The 18,136-nt window shown below is 37.2% G+C and overlaps 1 protein-coding gene across 1 annotated transcript in view; it reads right to left on the reverse strand.

Moving 5' to 3' along the window:
• LOC109449634 (uncharacterized) overlaps window positions 1-18,136 on the reverse strand; it is a 60,279-nt gene that overhangs the window by 19,283 nt on the left and 22,860 nt on the right. The window contains exons 4-6 of the mRNA XM_088793434.1: window positions 17,121-17,281; window positions 4,378-4,479; window positions 3,829-3,895 (exon numbers count right to left, since the gene is read on the reverse strand). The gene's annotated coding sequence lies outside the window, so the exon portion shown is untranslated. The remainder of the gene's footprint in view (window positions 1-3,828; window positions 3,896-4,377; window positions 4,480-17,120; window positions 17,282-18,136) is intronic.

Consider the following 18,136-nt stretch of genomic DNA (forward strand, 5'->3'; position numbering starts at 1 on the left):
AATTTGGCTTAACTACCCTGGACCCATTATAAAGTAACCCAGTCTAATGAGGGAGTTGGAAACTGGAGGCATGAACAGCCCCTGCCAAAATAAGTCCCAGACCTAATCTCCTTTTTCCATTTCCTAGGTCCAGCTCTTTCCATGACCTGCCAAAATCTATATTCAATACATCTAAAATCAAATGAGTCCAGAACATGTACATTAATGAAGAGCATGAGTTTTAGAGTTAGACAAACCTAGCTTGGAATCTCAGTTCACTTACTAGTTGTATGATCTTGATCAAGATATTTAATTCCTCTGAGCCTCGCTTTCCTCATCTGAATATCTGAATAATGAGAATAAAGTTATCTATATCACAGAGTCACTTTAAGGATTAATTATTTTAGCTCAGTGTCTGGAATATAGCAACCAAAAGAATGTACCAGTATTATTACTGCTGAGTTTCATGAATGGTCTTTATATGTCAAGAAAAACTAGAATAAGAGGCAGAATTAATACCTAATCCTTAGAAAGTATCCACCCTTTCCAGCAAAGAAGGACTTCGTTGATAATGACATATGGGATACTGTGTAATATTACTTTTAATACCACCTTGTTTCATTTTTTAAAAAAGGCTAAGTGGTTATTTACTTGAAATTCATCAGTTGCCAGTTGGATAACAATTTTATAATTTTTGGATGGCAGCAAAATAGCCATAAAAATAGTTGGAATTCACAGCACCATTTAAAACTGTGGTCTTGGTCCTGAAAAAATACACTTAAAATAAAAAGCTTTTTTAAAACTGTGGTCTTTCCAGTTTAATCAAAATTAAAACTTCTATTTTTCAAAGGATATCATTAAGAAATAAAAAAAGCAAACCAAAAACATACATGTCTAGAAAAGGACTTATATCCAAAATATGTGAACAATTTTTGCAGGTCAATAATAAGAAGAAAGATAACAATTAAAATTGAGCCAAAAAATGATAAGATTGACAAAAGAAGATGCATGAGTGACCAATAAACTCATAAAAAGATGTTCAACATCCAAAGTCACCAGGAAAATGCAAATTAAAACCACAATGAGTAATTATACACCCATTAAAATGGCTAAAATTAAGAAGACTGACAACACCAAGTTTTGGAGAGGCTAGGGAGCAACTGGATTCTCATACATTGCTGATGGGGCTATTACAACCATTTTGAAAACAGTCTGGCAGAGTCTTATAAAATAAAAGCTTATCACCAAACCAACAATTCTACTCCTAGGTATTTACCCTCAGAAAGAGAAAACATATGTCTACAGATAGACCTATACACATAAAGACCAGCATCTTTGTTCATAATAACCCCAGTTCATTAACAGGTGAATGGACAAATTGTGGTATGTACATAGAATGGAATACTACCCAGTACTAGCAAACTACTGACACACTATAAACTCAAAAACATGCCGAGTGAAAGAAGACAGACACCCAATAACACACACTGTATGATTCCATATATGTACATGAAATTCTGAAAAAAAGGAAATCAGCTGGGGGCAGGGGGCAAAGGACTACAAGCAAACATTAGAGATCTTTCCGGAGTGATGGAAAGGTCCTTTATCTTGATTATGGTGGGGGTTACAAAGATGTATACATTTGTCAAAATTCATTGAAACATACACCTCAAATAGGTGCATTTTACCATATACATGTATAGTAAAGAACTTAACCTTACCCAAAAAGAGGTCTGGCTTTTGCCCTCAGCTTCTGGGAGGTAACCTCTAAACCCTAGGAATGTCATATATGATAGGAGTGTCTTTATTTACCTGGGGGCTTAGATTATGCTGGTCATCTAACAATGTGATACAGTTGTGGAGCCAGCCACAGAAGCTAGTATTTAGGGAGCGGGCTGACCACACCAGACAGATCAACAATGTAGTGTGGAGGCTTTGGGTCACACCATGTCAGCTGACCAGAGGGGCTGGACACTGGAGACACAGATTGGTCACATAAGCTACAATCATGCCTATGCAATGGAACCTAAGAAGAACTCTGAACCACAAGGGTCAGATGAATTTCCCTAGTTGGCAATATTCCATTTGTTACATATAGATTCCAGGAAAATAACACATCGAAGATTCCATGGGGAGAAGACAATGGAAGCTCTGAATTTACTTTTCCTGTATTCTGCCCTATGCACTTTGTCCCTTAGCTGATTTTAATCTGTATCCTTTCCCTGTAATAAACATAACTCAGTATAACAGCTTTTGGTGTGTTCTGTGAGTCCTCCTAGTGAATGATCAAGCTGAGAGTGGTTTTGGGAACCCCCCTGGATGTGTAATTGGTGTCAGAAGTGAGGATGGTCCTCTGGAGAACTGTGTTTCCACTAACTCTGCAGTTTCCCAGAGTCCCAAGGAATTAGCTCTAAACTTCAGCAATATCGTATCTTAATTAAGATGATTTTTTAAAAATATGGTCCATTCTCTCCATCTACTGTGTGTGTGTGTGTGTGTGTGTGTGTGTGTGTGTGTGTGTATGCACACATACCCCCAATGGAACACTGTGCTTTTAATGCTAGGAAAGAATCTCTTTAAAAGGCAATATTGGAAGCACCTTAATATTTTGTACTTTAAATTTTAAAGGTATTAATAGATCTTTATAAAATTAGAAAAATATGAAAGAACTGGCATTAACTATTTAACAGAAATTATCTAAGCAAAAATGGTAAGAGGTAAGCAAAAGCGGTTGCCATATATTAGTCTCTACAAATATTATTTAAGTGGTATGATTAAGGGCTATTTCATCTTTTTATATATTTCAGGATTTTCCAAATTAATGACAGAATAAATGTATACTGGGAAAATTTAGAAATATATACTAACATACATTAGAAATTTAGAAATATAAAAATCTGACACTTAGAACCTTAAGGTCATAGGAAATACAAAACACTTAATTTCATTTATATACATCTTCTTGTTGCAGAGAAGAATAATAGGATGATCAAAGCTTTTAAGCATAAAAGATTTTATATTAATATAAAAACCTGTAGAGGAAATAAAATGGAAAACAAGATGCCAAGGAGAAAAAAAAAAAGATGTAAAGTATCCAACTAGAAAAGATAAGCTTGTTTTAGAATATTTAAAAATAGGTTATGTTGGCAGATCAAATCCCTGTGGTATTTTGTATTCAATTAGAATCATTTAGAAGAATAATATTAACAATTTTATTTTAAAATTTCAGTACTTACAGTATGCCAGAAGTATCTCTTCAGTTGTCTAAACTTTTGTTGAAAAATTTCATACATGAACTTAAAAGTTTGTGGAGGGTGCATATGTGTTCAAAAATATTTTAGGGGTGCACGAGTAAAAGGTTTGATGGCCACTCACATTGGCTATAAACCACATTTCGCAATCTGCAGGAAATGCAATATTCAATCTAAGCCGAGGAGACTCTGCCACCTGGTGGCTTAGAAATTTTCATAGTCATTAGGCAGAGATAAAAAATTCTTCTTTAACCAGGAATATTTAACCAGGAATATGAACTGATTCATAATATATAGAATTGGGAGGTGAATTCTTTTAATACAAGACATATGGATACAGAGAAGGAAATAAAATGATTAATTCTGAATATTATAATTGCAAATCCAGGAAATTCTCATTGATCGTTTTTTACTGGGTAGGAAAATATCTAAAATTTCTCACCTAACATCAATTTCAGAAATTCTTAAAATGATAGTTCATACAGTTGTTTATTGTAAACCTAAGTAAAATCAACTTTTATCTGTCACTTTATCATGGAGAAATAGGAAAAAAAGATTCTATTATGTACTTTATTTAAAAAACATAAATTCTTATTACCTGCTTTCAATGGCTGTTTCAAAATTTCGGTTGACTAATGATGTTTTCTTCTAATTTGTCAATCTTTCTGTCAAAAAATAAGCAAAAAACAAAGAAATATGGACTATGTCACAGTAAATCCAGTAGCTATCTTTCTAATTTCCTGAAGATCGTTTAATTCTTCAAAATTATAAGGTAATAGAACTTGTAAATTGGTTCTATTTCTAGGATGTGTGAGTTGAACTTATATGTTCATCCTTCTACTCTATTCTCTAGACACCTTGGAATAGGCAGAAGAGAAAATATATATATTCATATATTCAAGATGCAGCTTCACAGTCTTCAGTTATTGATAACATACAAAGCAAACTATAGATAATTTCAGAACTCGGTCACTTTACTAGAAGTGCCAACTGAAGCATATTTCTATTGTATCTCTGTTCAAAACTATTTCCAGTTTAATAGATACTGTAAACAACAGCTGGTTTTAAAATTCCCTTAAGAGGAGAAATTAACCAATATAGACACGAAGATAAAAACAAGAGTGGAACATTCACCTTAATTAAATACTTGAAAGTGGTCAAGAGTGAGAGAAAATCAGATTGAAACAAATCTGCCAATTTGACTTCGATTCCAGTTAAAGTGGAGGTGATTCTTCTCTTATTACAAAATCTATAAAAAAATGTAACATAAAAATTGTCGTTTCACGTCTCAGCATGAAAAAAGGATACGAAGTCAGGAATCCAGGAAAAAAGCATCAGCTTTTTTCTCTGTGCCACTAATTTAAAAGTCCTTAGAAGACAAATTAATTATCGAATATTTCTGATTGATGACCTCAAAGGAATGGGGAGTATTTACCAGCATTCACTTTCTATATCTCAATTTTAAACTGCAAATCAACTTACTTCAACATAATTCACTTTAGCAATTGCACCATGTTGCATTTACTTCTGTGCCAGAGTTCTGTGTAGGCAAAATAATGGTTTAGTTGAAGTGATAACTTTTTAGCTTCAAAGAGTTTTAAATAAAGCACTAGTACTTACACTTCTCAGAATAAACAATTCAGTTCTCTTCTTTTGAGTAGATCCAAAATCAGGAAATATTCTGGCTGAATGATACTTTTATTAAAGGACCCTCAGTCCTTCACTTCCAGTCCTCTTGCTCATCCACTTTAACTAGGTTGGTTGGTTTTTCACTGAGAGGGCCTGGGTGGTTTCCCACTCTGCGTGTCATAAGTGTGAAGATTCACATTAGCTTTTCTCTCTGGAAAGAGGGTAGTTCAGACACTAGGGACTTGGTGTGTACCTGGGGTTGTATAAAATCAATCTGGTGACTATGACACTTGCGAAACCCAGAACCTCTGACTCCCTGTATTATAGGGAGTAATACATAAAAAATAATTTCTGCCCAACAGAGAAGAACGTTTTGCAGCTACAGCATCTGTTGAAGGACTTCTGAAGGGGACATGGACTCAGCAGCACTAAGCCCTGTCAGTGGCTTGTGTTACTTTGCTGAGTATCTAAATCTGCAGTACTAGTTACAGGACAATACTGAACAAATGATACAGTGTACATTTCCTTAAACTATTCTACATAAATGTAACCATGTTCCTTATTAGTGTGGATATTCCACATTATAGTTTGGGGTACTTTGTTTTGTCCAAAGAGTATTAGTTGATCTCTTGGAACCCTACAGAACAAAGTATCATGATATAATTTTTTCCTACATTTCAGAGAATTGCAATCATTTATTTGTTCATATATCCATTGTTTCATATCAGTAACATAAACTTATAAAGTCATAAAGTAGTATGAAGTGCGAAACAGTCTACCATTTACCAAAAATCCCTGAACTTATGTTCTGAGTTTTAGAGTACTCTATGGACAAATCACAGTAAAACATTGGGATTCTCTTCTCTCTCAAATCGTAACATATAAAATGTTGTTGTTTATGTTAGAAAGCCTGCCAACATGTACTGTAACCTCACACTTAGACAGAAAAGAACCCCCAATTTCCAGTCATAAACAAAACCAAAAGTAGCAAGCAAAAGATCCCTCCCAAAGTAGGAGTTAGTCCTTCTTTCGTGTAAACTGAAGTCAATGCATTATATAGTATCACAGCGCCCAGATTGAGTTGAGGTTTGGAATTTTCTTTCCTGGTTCTATCTATTGGAGGGAAGACAAATAATCACTCTGTGTTGGAACACCTGTCAAGCTATTCTAAATCACTTTGGGCTAAAAATCTCCAGCATTTGCCCCTCATAATTTAAAACCAGAGCAGATATTAAGACAAAACTAAAAATCATGTTGACAAGTAAACTAGAGGAATAGAATAAAATATTAATAAAAAGATTCTCTGTGTCCCTCTTCAAATGAAGCCCACATACAATCCGGGAGGTTGTATATCCTCCTTTGCCTGGAAGTCCGAAGCAGGCATCACAAGTTCTAGCACTTTGCTAACCAGCTGTTTGACTCTGGGTCCCTCTTTGGGCATCAGTTTCTCATGTGTACTCTGAGGGGATCTGATTGTATGATTGCTAAGAGCCCTTACAGTAGGTCTAAAATTCACTGATTCTTTCTCTCTTTTTTTTTTTCACCAATTCAGGAAATATGTGTCTTAAATGTGTCTCTAAATGACAACAAGGCATACGGTAGACTCAAAACACATTACTTAGTTTGGGCACTAAGGACAAGAGCGTCTTCTTCGGTAATTTTTTGATAAACTCTAATTTAGGAGATTTCTCTCTTTCACACTAGGATGAGAGCATACTACATAATAGCAAGCAGATGAACTAAAATAGCTCTGGTACTTGACTCCAGCCCTGTTAGATCTGTGTGGCTCAGGAATCAAATTTCCCTATAAATACAAAGAATCCTTTTACCGTGCCCAGATCCTCATGCCCAGAATGGAAAATCTTGACCACCTATTGGAATGCATTTTACAAACAAAATCAGAGAAGTGAAATTCCTAACAAAGAGAAGTGCTGTGTACCTTCTGAACAAAGAAATAAGCTGAACAGATGATTTTTACTTCAAATATGAAGCAGAATATTAGAAAACAAAGTTATTTCAAACTTTTATTTATTTTAAGTGTGTTTTCCCAGGACTCATCAGTTCCAAATTAAGTCATTGTTTCAATCTTGTTGTGGAGGGTGCAGCTCACACTGGCCCATGCGAGGATCGAACCAGCAATTCTGGTGTTACAAGCATCGTGCTGTAACCAACTGAGCTAACCAGCTGCCCTTCAAAATTATTTCAAAATGGCTATTATTGAGCAGAAAATAAAAGCATAGAAAGTGCTATAAATTGTGTAAAAGAACTAAACATTTACCTCTATTACTTCTTTTTATATTTCTTGAGGTCAAATTTGTCATTATTTAACCTTTAACATGGAACAAATTACTTTTCTATTTCTGAGTTCAGGGTGGAGACATTGGTCCAGATAATTTCTAGAGTCACTTCTAGCTCCTATGATTCTATATAAAACTTCTTTTTTGGTTATAGAGGTAATAGAGTTCATAACAAAAATTTGCTTTAACATGGACCGACCTTGAGGACATTATGCTTAGCAAAATAAGCCAGTCACAAAAGGACAAATATTGTATGGTTTCTCTCATGTGAGGTATCTAAAGTAGTCAAAAATCATAGAAACAGAAAGTAGAAAAGAGGTTACCCAGTGCTAGTGGGAGCAAAGAGAAAGTAGTGCTCAGTGGGTATAAAGTTTCAGTCAAGTTCTAGAGACCTTTTGTATGACAATGCGAACATATCCAACACTACTGAATGGTACACCTACAAATTAAGATGGCAAACATAATGTGTTTTTTACTACAATACAAATTTTTGTTTTAGTCTAAGAAGAAAGAGGAAATTGAAAGCCATCCAAAATTCAGTCACTTAGAGAAAATTTCTATGAACCAATTGATGCGTGTCTGTCAGATGTGTTGGCTATTTATTTTTCAACAGTTAAATGAGTGCCTACGCTGTGTTACCGTCTGCTGGGAACAAAATAATGGGCACGACAGATCCGGCTCTCATGAGTAAGGAAATGAGCAATTACATCAAAGGGCAAGAAGTTCTAAGGGGACATACAGACAGTAATGGAAGCCCAGAGAAGGAGCAACCAAACCAGGGAATGAATGAAGCAAAGCTTTCCAGAGAAAATGGTGTCTATTCTGAGATGTAAAAGATGAGAAGATATCAAGGCAGAAAGAAGGCACCAGCACCCTAGTTAGATAGAACATATGCAAAACTCTAGGCAATGCAAAGCTTGGTGTTTACAATGGGGAAGAGGACACCCAGAGACGAGGCGCTGAGGTGTACCAGGGCAAAATTACACGACTCCGGACCCCACATTACTGAGCCTGAACATTTTCCTGAAGGCAACAGGGAGTCATTGGAGAGTGTTAAGTGTGGAATGGACAACACTGGATTCGAATTGAGGAAGAGCGCTCTGGCTTCAATGCAGAGAATGGATTGGAGGGGTCATGCCTGGTTGAGGGAGCCCATTTAGGTGGCAGTTGGAGTGAGCGAGGGGAGACAAGCAAAGGCATAGCCAAGGTCATGTTCATAGTTTGGGACTTAAGGTTTTTTATACTTAATATTCCATAATTAGTATTATCTCATCTGATTTTAAAAATTCCTTCAAATATATGGTGATGGAAGGAGAACCGACTCTGGGTGGTGAACACACAATGGGATTTATAGATGATGTAATACAGAATTGTACACCTGAAATCTATGTAATTTTACTAACAATTGTTACCACAATAAATTAAAAAAAAAATTCTTGGAAATCATTTTTAATGGCTTCATGGTATTTCATTGTACAGATATTTAGTGATTTATTTAACTACTATTCTATCTTTGAAGGTTGTGTCCAAGTTTTTGTTATTCTAAAAGAAGTGGGGTAAGTATTTTTGTATACGATCCTTATCCACATTTTTGAAATATTTTCATAAATGTTAATACTATATTAACTTCTTGTAGCAGATGGCAGAAGACAGATATCTTGTAAAAGGTTATAATACAAACATGAAAGACAACGTTACCGAAGGGGTGTGTGTATGTGTGTATGAAAAGAAACAGTTTTATTTTGTCCTAAAACACCATTCTGGATTGCAGACTTCCAAAGAAGACATAAGCTAACACAATACATCCCTATGTTGCATGGGACAGGGAAGGTTGTGGCTTGGAACTACACAGTACCTTGCTCTATCCAGGCAAAAGGTCAAGTACTGCAGAAGGCCAAAGCTAAAAATAAGTGTGGCACTGATAAAATTAAAGAGTTAGTCAGGGGGGAGTGAGTCATACCAAATTAGCACTTCTGTATCCTTCTGTACACTGTGGTAACCTCCTCTGCCAGGGAAGGCAGACTGATTCTTATAGGAAAGTCATTTTAATAATAATACTAATAATTTTAGCAACAACACATAGTAGTTTCATTCCTGTGGCACTGTAGTTCCCAAAGACCAAATTTGATTTGGTTCAAATTCAGGAGGACCTCTCTGGCTTCACTATAGAGAATGGATTGAAGACCATTGGAAACCATGATCAAGAGATGGTTCTCTAGACCATCTGTGGACCAGGCTGCCTCTTGTCCATTAATGCAAGGTACCCAGGAAGACACTGCACCACAAAGGTGAGGCATCTAAGGAGCTGAGCCTACCTGAAAGTTTCTCAATGGTCTGGTAGGACACCGTGGATTAGAAGAATGGCAACAACAGTATGAAGGGTCTGTACAACCTGTGCATGGGCCTGGGAAGGATTTTCCTTCATCACTGCGATCCTGCACGTTTCTCAGGAGAGCCAAATAACTAGTGCCACTTGGGCTGTTTACAAGGTTGCATCTCTTCAGGAAATTGTCAAAATATTTCTCCTTCAGATGCAAGTCAAACTTTTACAGGACTAAAAAGAAATCTTCATTCCAATCTCTGAGAGAGAGAGAGAAACAAAGATCAGATCCTGCCACTTCACAAAGTTTCCATGTAAATCATAGGTTTGGGTATTTTTAATTTTTTTTTTCTTGTCCACAGTCATGGGACGATGGTGGAGAACAATTTGGAGAATTTATTCAGCATTTTTTTAGAGTATCTACTATGTATGCATAAGAAAAAAGCGGGCTATAAAGTCATAATGACTATCTTCTTCGGGCTTCCATTATAATTGGAGAATTAAAACTCCAGGTCAATCGTTATTATGACTTTATGCAAGGTAACAATTCCACACAAGGCGCTACACAGTCCAGAAGAGGAAATGCTCACTTCCTGCTGAAACCTGTATATTTAAGACTAACTTAATTTAAAATTTTATAAAATTAAGTCATTCCTAAAATCATGAAAGGATGTATAAAAACAAATGCTTAACACTTAGATCAAGTATCTTTTCTAATTAGATAACTTACTCTGCAGGTTCATTCTCAATCCATTTAACTCAACTGATTCATACCTTTGGAAGAACTAAATATCACAGGAAATTTGTTGATTTTGTATATCTAGATGTGTCCCTGCCTCACCTAGATATGCTGGGATTTCTAAAAATCAGGGACATGCTTTTCAGAGATTTACAGTAAAAGAAGAAAGCAGAGAGCCTTGACAAAATGTAAGGGATAATCAAGACAGGGATCATGTGAATGACAACTATGTACCTTACGAATCTTAAAATTAGTAAAAACAAATTAAAAGAAAATATTTTGGTAACAAAAATTCTAACCAGTCGTTCTTTTCAAGTTGATTAAAAAATGTAATTCAGGGCTGGCCCGGTGGCTCAGGTGGTTGGAGCTCCGTGCTCCTAACTCCGAAGGCTGCCGGTTCGATTCCCACATGGGCCAGTGGGCTCTCAACCACAAGGTTACTGGTGCAACTCCTCAAGTCCTGCAAGGGATGGTGGGCTCTGCCCCCTGCAACTAAGATTGCACACGGCACCTTGAGCTGAGCTGCCACTGAGCTCCTGGATGGCTCAGTTGGTTGGAGCCCATCCTCTCAACCACAAGGTTGCCGGTTCGACTCCCGCAAGGGATGGTGGGCTGTGCCCCCTGCAACTAGCAACGGCAACTGAGCCTGGAGCTGAGCTGCGCCCTCGACAACTAAGACTGAAAGGACAACAACTTGAAGCTGAGCTGCGCCCTCCACAACTAAGATTGAAAGGACAACAACTTGACTTGGAAAAAAAGGCCTGGAAGTACACACTGCTCCCCAATAAAGTCCTGTTCCCTTTCCCCAATAAAATCTTTAAAAAAAAAATGTAATTCAAATGGTATTTACCAGATGCCAACTATGTGTTGCCCAATGTGGTTGCAAAGATATGTAAGAGGAAGGCTCTAGTTTTAAGAACTACTTAGTAACTACGTAGGACTACTTAAGACCTGCTTAGTATAGAAATGAGACATATCAATACAGGTTAAGTGAAACAATGCCATTTACAACCTTTAAACTGATTTTTAACACAATGAGGATTGATAAACTCAAGTGTTGGCAAGTCATATGGGCTGAATTGTGTCCTCCCAAAATTCATATGTTTCAATGCCCAGTAACCTCAGAAAGTGACTGGATTTGGGGATAGGATCTTTAAAGAGGTAGTTAAGGTAAAATGAGGTTACTAGGTAGGCCTTACTCCAGTACGACTGGTGTCTTTAGAAGAAGACAAGATTAGGACAGAGCCAAGACCTTGTGAAGAGAAAGGGAGAAGATGGCCATCCGCGAGCCGAGGAGAGAGGTCTGAGAAGAAACGAACCTGACTAACACTTTGATCTTGGACGTCTAGCCTCCAAAACTATGAGTAACTAAATTTCTGCTGTTGAAGCGGCCCAGTCTGGGTTATTTTATTATGGCAGCCCTAGCGAACTAATACAGCAAAGATACAGGCAAAGCAGACTTTTTTTTATTTTTTTACATGGCTGGTGAATAAACTGGCATGAACATTTTGGAAAGACACGAGCCCTGGTAGCCAATGATTCTATTTGAGGTGTCTACCCTGGAGGAAGTCTTGCAATGTGCCAGAGAAAATAGAGTAACAGAATTCATGTAAGTTCAATGTAGCATTACCTCTAATTGTGAAGAAATTGAAATTAACTTACCTTCTCTTGGTAGGAAAATAGGGAAATAAACTGTGGTTCACGCTCACCATGGAATATTACATAGTAGTTAAAATGACTGAATTAATGTACCTGCATATATCAACATGGATAAATCTCAAAAACAATGCTTAGTAAAAAAAAATTGCATAAATATTTGTACAGTCTGATACCATTTATATGCAATTTAAAAACAAAGTTGTATATATTGTTTAGAGATATATACATATGTGTAAAGTGCAAATACATACATGGGCATGAGAGGCATATAAGACTGTGGTTAAGAAGAGCATGGACTGTGAAGCTCCCTTGCTTACCAGTTACATAACTTACAAAAAGAATTGTCTGTACCGCAGTTTCCTCATCTGTAAAATGGGGTTAATAATAGTACGTACCTTATTGAATTGTTGGGAAGACTACAGAGAAAATGTACACAAAATGTTTAGCTCAGTGCCTGACTCCAAGTAAATGATCAATAAATATTAGCTTACCGGATAAAATATTAACTTAATAAATTAACATATTCAACTATATAGGTAAGCAAATATTAATAAAGTAAAATAAAATTGAGTTGTTACTTTTTGGCAAAGTTATTTTATCTTGAATAAAAAAAATACGTGATAGGCAGTCTTTAGACCTTGGTACGCATGCCCTTGAATAATGCCCTCCCCTTGTGTGTGGGCAGGACCTAGTGGCTTTCTCTAACAAACAGAATATGGCAACATGATGGGACATTACTTCCAAAATAAGGTTGTAAAAAAAAACCTGAGGTTTTCTTCTTGGGCACTCTCTTTCTTTTGCTTACTTGCTCTGGGAGAAGCCAGCTGCTATGCTTCAGCTGCCTTATGGAGTGGCCCCATGACAAGGGACGAATGTGTCTGTCCAACAACCAGTAAATGAACTTGGAAGTGGATCCTTCCCCTGTTGAGTCTTGATTCAGCAGCCCCGGCCAACAGCTGAACTACAATCTCACGAGAGCCTCTGAGCCAGAAATACCCAGCCGTTGTGGTGGGAAAGGGCTAGGGGCTGGAAATTTGAGTTAATCATCCATCATGCTCATGTGATTAAGCCTCCATAAAAATCCCTCAAGTATGGGGTTTGGAGAACTTCTAGACTGGTAAACATGTGGAGGTGCTAGGAAGGTAGCATACCCAGAGACAGCCTGGAAGCTCTGTGCCCCTTGCCCCACACCACACCTTGTCTTACGCATTTCTTCCATCTTCCTGTTTCTGAGTTGTATCCTTTTATAGTAAACCAGTAATCTAATAAGAAAACTGTTTTCATGAGGCCTATGAGCCATTCTAGCAAATTACTGAACCCAAGGAGGGGGTCATGAGGTTAATCAGAAGTACAAGTGACAGCCTGAACTTGCGACTAGTGTCTAGTATGGGGGAAGGCATTCTTCTGGGACTGAGCTCTTAATGTGTGGGATCTGACGCTAACTCCTACGGCAGAACTGAATTAAATTGTGGGACACCCAGCTGGTGATGTCCACAGAGAACTGGATATTTACTTGGTGTGGGAAAAACACATATTTGGTGACAAGAAGTGACGTATTGAACATACAGTGATGAGAGTACAGTAGGAAAAAAATAGAGATTTTTCCTTTTAGGAATGGTTAAATAAATTATGATATGTCATTTGATAAAATCTTAAGCAGACATTACAATTCACGTTAAAGTTCTAGTTAATGATTTGTTGAAATGTTCACAATATAATGACTATGTTCACAAAATAAAAATAATTGGGGATGACCCTAAGTTTTGTTTTATGTATTTAATTTTTAAAAGATTAGATGGAAATATACCAACATAATCATAGTGATGATCTCCAAGTGATGGGATCATTACGTGATTTACAGTTTCTTGGTTATGTTTTTCTGTAGGTTCTAATTTTTCTATAATGAATATACATTACTTTTTTAATCTGGAAAATCTTTAAGTGTGAAATAATTAGATGTGGGCTTAGTATTCTTCTTTAAAATATATTTACCTTGCCTATTTTTTCTGGTACATATTTTTCAAATTCTTCTCTCATGTACCTGATCTTTCAGCCACTACTCTACATCAAGTAAATCTTCTTGTTCTTCCTATATTCTTGATATTTTTTTGACATAGTTTCCAGATATGGCTAAAAATGAAAAACACCAAAGTAAATCTTGATTTAAAGTCATAAACCTTAAAAAAGTAATTAGGTTTGACCCTTTGGATAAAGTATTATTTTACTTTGAGAAATAAAGACTTAAATAAGCTTGCATAAAAATCTAAAATGTATTTATATGAGTCAGGATTTCTTAAGCAGGGGTCCGTGAATATCTGGGGGGTTATTAATGTGTTTCAAGTAGTTCATGAAATTGTATGAAAAATATCAAGTGCATGTGCATCTTCCTAGGAGGAGAGTTCATCGTTTAATTAGGTTCTCAGTTGGATCTGTAATTATCGTGTTTTCCCGAAAGTAAGACCTAGCCGGACAATCTTGTATTAATTTTTGCATCTTTTGGAGCAAAAATTAATATAAGACCCAGGCTTCTTTTACTATAAGACCAGGTATGATATGATATGATATGATATGATATGATATGATATGATATGATATGATATGATATGGTATGATATGATATGATATGATACCGGGTCTTCTATTAATTTTTGCTCCAAAAGACACATTAGAGCTGATTGTCTGGTTAGGTCTTATTTTCGGGGAAACATGGTAGGGTGACCACCAATCCTGGTTCACCCAGTACTGTTGCTTTTAGCACTGAGAGTCCTGAGTCCTAATAATACCTCAGTCTTGAGCAAACAAGGATGGTGGTCACCCCATCTGCAACCCAAGAAAGATAAACAAAAAACAATAGATGAAAAACAATTCAAAGACATTTAAATTCAATCGAATGTATAAGTAAAAATTAGATTACTTCTTAAGTTGCAGAATACCGCTGTTTCTTCTTATTTAAGCTATTCTGAGAATTATTTTGTATATAAACCAAGCTACTGGTATTTTTCTTACTTAGTTTCTAGGCTAATTACAATTTATAAATGTCCCCCTTGTTACCACACTCTTTGTCGTGTGTATTCGGTGGCTGTTGCGTTACTAGGTAGAGAGATGATTATCCGGCAAGATCACTCCCCGTATCAGCCCAGAAGGGAAAATGCGTGTTATAACAGAAGAATTTAGAATTGCAGCAGGATGGGGAACTCGAGTGCTGCCAACTGGCCTCTGTGTCAGAGAGGGCACTCCTAAATGGTGCACCTTAAGCTACTTTCTGCCCTCGTTGCAGGTAGGTGAGAGATAAGAAGGAACCTAGAAGAGGCCTCTCCGTTTCCCTAACCTTCCATGTGGAGAAGGAGGGGACCTGTGTACTCCTGAGACAAGCTCTACCTGATCAGATACTGCAATTATGGTATATCTTTTTACTTCTCTTTTGTAATCCATCGGCCTTTGGAAAAGGCTCTTTGAACAGTCCGCTTTGTCTCAGCTGTGTCTCAGAGAATGACAGGAGGACCTTCAGGACACCGTTGGGAAAAGCAGTCCTTATGGTAGGTGTGGCGGTAGCAGCAAGAATTAACAGGGCTCCATTGCAAAAGTGCGTCTCAGAGGAATAGAGGGGGAGACTCTAGTCTAGCTGTCTCTGCCTCAGCCAGGGATTCTCTTTTTAGTGTTCACCCTGGAAGTTCTGGGTTTATTGTATTAAAAAAGGTGACTTTTATTATATGCACATACTTTACAATTGTCAAAGACTAAACATAGGTCGTTTGCTTCATCTGTTAAGATTTTGTCTGAAATTTTTGCATTTTTGATGATATTCTGTGATCTCTGATCCCCAAGTTTGTAAGTTATCGTACGTCTCTCCTGAGAACACCTATTCTGTTCTCATCATACCTGCATTAGCAAAAACGATACATGTGATTTAATATATAAGTTTTATGAAACTCACAAGTACATTATCTTGAGATGGCAAATGTGACATGCAGGCCACCATTTTCCCTCCTGGACCCATACCAGACAACACTATTTATCGCAGCATTCTTTCTGTTGAACCCAGACTTCGCCTCGGAAATCTTCTCAACTCCTACCAGACATAGGGCAATGGCATACAGCATGAAATATACTTACCTATGTGTATAGATAGATAGATAGATAGATAGATAGATAGATAGATAGATATAGATATACATACATATATGCATATGTAATAGCTTTGTCTATTTTTTTCATTTTAAAAATGAACAATTCTTTAAAAATTCTTTGGCAGGCCATGTGTCCATATTTGAGATTTGAAAATCAGTTTCTTCACTTCTAAAATAAAGGAAATAACACCTACTTCACAGGGTTCTTAAGGAGTAAATAACATACGGTACACAGAGCCCAGTATACTGTGAGGCAATTAACGGGTCCTCCACAAATGGCCCTTGTGATGACTATGTTGGAACTAGACCTGAGCTCAAAACTGAGTTGAACGCCCAGGCAGGGGCATTGCTGGTGAAGGCAATAGCTGGGGCGAAATTGCAAGGTAGGGCTAGGGCTCATGTGTTCAACAAGTATGTACTGACTGTCCACCATATGCTAGGTACCAGCCTGGTTACTGGGGTCAGAAAGCAGAAGGGAACAGTGATAGCAGAGGGCAGAAAGCTCCCTACACCTGGACCCTCTCCATTATTACCCATCTGGATTGCTCCTCAGCCCAGCACATTCAAAGCCCAGCAAATTCAAGAAACTCAGATTTGTTTTCATGGATAATCACATCAAACTTTTTCTGGGCCATTGCAAGAGGATTGTGTCAGAGTAATACCTGTTCTGTGGTAAGTGAAATTTTTTAAAAATTAAGATGAAAGTGACAGTTGCCAAAGTTTTTCAAACTCCATTTTTTAGCATGAAAACTTAGTTTGTTAAGAATTTCCGAGCATTGTTCTTTCATCTTCTGAATTTTTCCACAGTGTGACATCCAGGGACATGTTTTCAATAAAAGGAACAATAGTTTGGCTAAAATATATTACACTACAGCTATTTATATATAGGCTCCCATTGACTTGTTCCTTCAAATTTTATTATTTGGGTTATCGATGTGAAAGCAAAGAGGAAATAACCAATAAAATCATGCATGTCCAACATAAAAGTCTCCTGTAAGACATTTAACCCCATAAACCCAAATATAAGCTCTTGGATGTTTTCAGTCAGCTTGCAGTACCTTTTTTGAAATAAATGCACTAATTCTCTCATTAGGTCAAAAGCAGAGAGAAAGTGTCTACCTTTCTTGGGCTTTTCCTTTGAGGTTTGTGTGGTCCGGTGAGGCACCCCTGCCTTCGGTTAAAAGGGTCAGACTAGGTAGGAGTTCCTGAGGAAACCGGTTCCCAAACTGCTGCATAGAACTCTTGAAAGCTTATCCATGATCTTGCCTTGGAGTTTCAGCCTATAAGAAATAAAGGATATAGAGAAAGGAAAAGGGAAAGATTGACACATGTTTGCTACACAAATGTAAGAACATAGTTACATTCCCGCAAAAATAACAACCAGATCCCTATCTACCCTTTTTAGCTCAGATATCAAGTTTTAGTTTTCAAAATGTAGTTTTGAATTTTGCAACGTGATTCAAGTGGATGTGGAGAAAAAATAGTAAATTAAATTAAAAAGTATGAAAACAGCAGATTTTGACACGAGAATCAGCAGTCAAAAAGCATTGCTTCATAAATAGACTGTGTGTGTGTGTGTGTGCATATATGTAGGTATGTATATGAGGGAGGAAAAGAGGGGAGGGAAGGAGTGGAGGGGAAGAGAGAGAGAGAGAGAGAGAGAGAGAGAGAGAGAGAGAGAGAGAGAGAGAGAGAGAGAGATTGTAATCCTGCTTACCTCTATGGCGGGGCTGGGTTTTGTGTTGTACTGTGGTAGAAATCAGACTGTAGGATAGGAGTTGGAATGGAGGAATGACAGCAGAAAAGTATTCCTAATTCCTCTGACGCTTGCCCTGCCGCTGAACCACTCTGCAGAGTTCTCCCAACTACACAGCCCTCAGTCCACCTCACCTCCCAAGTCCGTGTGGACTGAATGACTTGTACCAGGCATAAGTCCCTGAACCAGGTCACATACTTCTGCAGGAGTTGTCAGTGCTGTTTGGGACTGATATATCTTCTTAGGAATTTAGACAACATGATGAGACACAGGGCCTTATAAGAATTAAAGAATCCACAGGACCAGAAATGAGATACGATGATAAAAATGAAAGGTTGGCAATTCCAACGATTGATAGGGTCAGGATTTGTTCATCATA

This window comes from Rhinolophus sinicus, chromosome 16, assembly GCF_057876585.1.
Source record: "Rhinolophus sinicus isolate RSI-liver-muscle chromosome 16, RSI-T2T, whole genome shotgun sequence".
In the NCBI taxonomy this organism is placed as follows: Eukaryota; Metazoa; Chordata; class Mammalia; order Chiroptera; family Rhinolophidae; genus Rhinolophus; species Rhinolophus sinicus.